Raw genomic sequence first — 4,413 nt, 5'->3', positions numbered from 1 at the left:
ATTTTAATAATTGACATCCTTCAGCTAAAAATAAACAGGAAGTTAAAAATTACCCCTTCAAAATAAAAGTTTTGTCAAAACCCGTCACCTTTTTTCAAACATTATCTCCTCTGAGCGCTTTTGTCGTGTCGGCAGGAGAGAGATTGAACCCTTCTGATTAAAAGTTATTCACAGAGTATTGATTACTGCTCCGGTTTAGATTTTACGTGCCTTTAAAGAACCCCTGCTCAAATCAAGAGTAAGATGACTAATTCGGTGTTAATGCTTCAGTGGGTCCCTCCGTAGTGGAAAAGTTGGGCACCTATGCGCTGTAATTTGACCTCCTTAACATGCTTCAAAACTCACCAAATTTGACACACACGTCGGTATGGCAAACCTTCCCAACTTATTAACCAACCAAACCCCAAAAATCAAAATTGCGCGCAAGCGCGCCCTAAGAAAAAAACAAAAAAACTGCTTTTAACTTCCGTTAGGAATGTCATAGAGACATGAAAAAAAACCCTCTATGTAGGTCTGACTTAGACCTACATTTCCCAATTAAACTTCAATGGCAAAAATCAACAGGAAGTTGGCAAAAAACCCTTCAAAACAAAATTTTCGCAAAAAATGCAATTTTCACCTCTTTGAACTGTAATTTGACCCCCTTAAAATGCTTCAAAACTCACCAAACTTGGCACACACATCAGGACTGGCGAAAATTGCGATCTAATGAAAAAAACCAAACCCCCAAATTTTTTGAATAAAACACAGAAAAAACTGCTCCTAGGAAGAAAACACAGACAAAACTGCTTGTAACTTCCGGTAGGAATGCCGGAAAGACATGAAACAGAAACCTCTATGTAGGTCTCACTCAGACCTATATTTTAATAATTGACATCCTTCAGCTAAAAATCAACAGGAAGTTAAAAATTACCCCTTCAAAATAAAAGTTTTGTCAAAACCCATCACCTTTTTTCAAACATTATCTCCTCTGAGCGCTTTTGTCGTGTCGGCAGGAGAGCGATTGAACCCTTCTGATTAAAAGTTATTCACAGAGTATTGATTACTGCTCCGGTTTAGATTTTACGTGCCTTTAAAGAACCCCTGCTCAAATCAAGAGTAAGATGACTAATTCGGTGTTAATGCTTCAGTGGGTCCCTCCGTAGTGGAAAAATTGGGCACCTATGCGCTGTAATTTGACCTCCTTAACATGCTTCAAAACTCACCAAATTTGACACACACGTCGGTATGGCAAACCTTCCCAACTTATTAAGCAACCAAACCCCAAAAATCAAAATTGCGCGCTAGCGCGCCCTAGGAAAAAAAAAAACAGACTGCTTTTAACTTCCGTTAGGAATGTCATAGAGACATGAAAAAAAAACTCTATGTAGGTCTGACTTAGACCTACATTTCCCAATTAAACTTCTATGGCAAAAATCAACAGGAAGTTGGCAAAAACCCCTTCAAAAAAACATTTTTGCAAAAAATGCAATTTTCACCTCTTTGAACTGTAATTTGACCCCCTTAAAATGCTTCAAAACTCACCAAACTTGGCACACACATCAGGACTGGCGAAAATTGTGATCTAATGAAAAAAACCAAACCCCAAAATTTTTGAATAAAACACAGAAAAAACTGCTCCTAGGAAGAAAACACAGACAAAACTGCTTGTAACTTCCGGTAGGAATGCCGGAAAGACATGAAACAAAAACCTCTATGTAGGTCTCACTCAGACCTATATTTTAATAATTGACATCCTTCAGCTAAAAATCAACAGGAAGTTAAAAATTACCCCTTCAAAATAAAAGTTTTGTCAAAACCTGTCACCTTTTTTCAAACATTATCTCCTCTGAGCGCTTTTGTCGTGTCGGCAGGAGAGAGATTGAACCCTTCTGATTAAAAGTTATTCACAGAGTATTGATTACTGCTCCGGTTTAGATTTTACGTGCCTTTAAAGAAGCCCTGCTCAAATCAAGAGTAAGATGACTAATTCGGTGTTAATGCTTCAGTGGGCCCCTCCGTGTTGGAAAAGTTGGGCCCTGGGGTCAAAGAGGTTAAGAAGTCCTTGTCTAAACAGCTGCCAAAAGGAGTGAGCAGCAAGATAAATCTGTATTGCCGACTGTCCGGCATGGGGCCGCATGAGTGCTGCCGACAACTGGGAAGCCGCGGTTCATTGATGGGGAAGATGAACTTCAAAATGCACGGTGGCATTTGTGAAGCAGACACCAGGCCCCATGTCATTTTTTTCCAACATGATAAGAAGGGATTGGCCCCACAACCTGGTTCTACAACATAAACAGTAGTAACCATACTGAAAATACAAGTCGCTCTCGGTGTCTCATCTCAGTGCTAAATAAATGCTGACTCAGCCACCTGTAAAAAGTAGTTGACTGTTATATTGCACAAGTAAGCCCACAGTCGAACACAGAAGTCACTCCAACGAGTATGACGATCCTCCTGGTAGGGGTGTATCCCTTTATGGAGAATTTGTTTTACGTGGGGAGACTGGTGCACAGACAGTCACCACACGATCCTTGACAGAAATCAGGTCATGGTCCAGTGGCATGGAGTCCAAGACGACAGGGGACCCTTTTTTGCTGCAGCCTTCTTCCATCTTCGCAGCCTTTGTGGTAGTTCTTAAAGGCCTACTGAAACCCACTACTACCGACCACGCAGTTTGATAATTTATATATCAATGATGAAATATTAACTTTGCAACACATGCCAATACGGCCGGTTTAGTTTACTAAATTGCAATTTTAAATTTAGCGTGGACGTATCATGCTAAAACGTCACGGTTTGATGTGACGTCACGCATTGTTGACGACATTTTGGTCCAGCACCGTTCAAAGCTATGTCGTCTCTTTTCATTGCATAATTACACAGTATTCTGGACATCTGTGTTGCTGAATTTTTTGCAATTTGTTCAATTAATTATGGAGACGTTAAAGAAGAAAGATGTAGGTGGGAGGCGGTGTATTGCGGTCGCCTTTAACAACACAAACACAGCCAGGGTTTCCTTGTTTACATTCCTGAAAGATGACGGTGAGGCTTTACTATGGAACAGAGCGGTCAAGCGAACATGGTTACCTACCACATGTCAACCGGCAGGTTTCGGTGAGAAAATGGTGGTAATTAGACGGCTCTTACCGTAGACATGAGCGGAGAGCTTGCGTAGCGATGTAGTATTCCTTTGCGTTGTGTTTTTCCCCAAAAGACGACACCCAGTCATTCTTCCGACTCAAACATGGTTTATTCTGGGGAAAACAATCATAGTGAGTCTCCAATCAGCCTTCTTTACATTCATAAACCTGTACATAAATAAAACAAAACAAAACTTAACATAAATATGTCTCTTTTAAGCCTACAGCTAGCCTGCTAATAAGTTAGCAAATGGTGGTAATAAGACGGCTCTTACCGTAGACATGAGCGGAGAGCTTGTGTAGCGATGTAGTATTCCTTTGCGTTGTGTTTTTCCCCAAAAGACGACACCCAGTCATTCTTCCGACACAAACATGGTTTATTCTGGGGAAAACAATCGTAGTGAGTCTCCAATCAGCCTTCTTTACATTCATAAACCTGTACAGAAATAAAACAAAACAAAACTTAAGATAAATATGTCTCTTTTAGGCCTACAGCTAGCCTGCTAATAAGTTAGCAAATGGTGGTAATAAGACGGCTCTTACCGTAGACATGAGCGGAGAGCTTGTGTAGCGATGTAGTATTTCTTTGCGTTGTGTTTTTCCCCAAAAGACGACACCCAGTCATTCTTCCGACTCAAACATGGTTTATTCTGGGGAAAACAATCATAGTGAGTCTCCAATCAGCCTTCTTTACATTCATAAACCTGTACAGAAATAAAACAAAACAAAACTTAACATAAATATGTCTCTTTTAGGCCTACAGCTAGCCTGCTAATAAGTTAGCAAATGGTGGTAATAAGACGGCTCTTACCGTAGACATGAGCGGAGAGCTTGTGTAGCGATGTAGTATTCCTTTGCGTTGTATTTTTCCCCAAAAGACGACACCCAGTCATTCTTCCGACTCAAACATGGTTTATTCTGGGGAAAACAATCATAGTGAGTCTCCAACCAGCCTTCTTTACATTCATAAACCTGTACAGAAATAAAACAAAACAAAACTTAACATAAATATGTCTCTTTTAGGCCTACAGCTAGCCTGCTAATAAGTTAGCAAATGCTGGTAATAAGACGGCTCTTACCGTAGACATGAGCGTAGAGCTTGTGTAGCGATGTAGTATTCCTTTGCGTTATGTTTTTCCCCAAAAGACGACACCCAGTCATTCTTCCGACTCAAACATGGTTTATTCTGGGGAAAACAATCATAGTGAGTCTCCAATCAGCCTTCTTTACATTCATAAACCTGTACAGAAATAAAACAAAACAAAACTTAAAATAAATATGTCTCTTTTAG

At 40.1% G+C, this 4,413-nt stretch overlaps 1 long non-coding RNA gene across 2 annotated transcripts; it reads right to left on the bottom strand.

The window, feature by feature from the left end:
• Positions 1–3,129: 3,129 nt before the first annotated feature.
• LOC133536582 (uncharacterized) lies at positions 3,130–4,046 on the bottom strand. Of its 2 annotated transcripts, XR_009802489.1 has the most exons (4): positions 3,934–4,046; positions 3,666–3,826; positions 3,398–3,558; positions 3,136–3,290 (listed from the first exon to the last, which is right to left on the bottom strand). It is a non-coding gene; the product is annotated as an uncharacterized LOC133536582 (long non-coding RNA). The 2 variants fall into 2 exon arrangements; XR_009802490.1 differs by lacking the exon at positions 3,934–4,046 and having other exon boundaries at positions 3,130–3,236; positions 3,666–3,883.
• Between the last annotated feature and the right edge of the window lie 367 nt (positions 4,047–4,413).

Source organism: Nerophis ophidion, linkage group LG17 (genome assembly GCF_033978795.1).
Source record: "Nerophis ophidion isolate RoL-2023_Sa linkage group LG17, RoL_Noph_v1.0, whole genome shotgun sequence".
In the NCBI taxonomy this organism is placed as follows: Eukaryota; Metazoa; Chordata; class Actinopteri; order Syngnathiformes; family Syngnathidae; genus Nerophis; species Nerophis ophidion.
The sequence above is the reverse complement of the archived record's forward strand: the minus strand, read 5'-3'. Positions and strand labels throughout refer to the sequence as shown.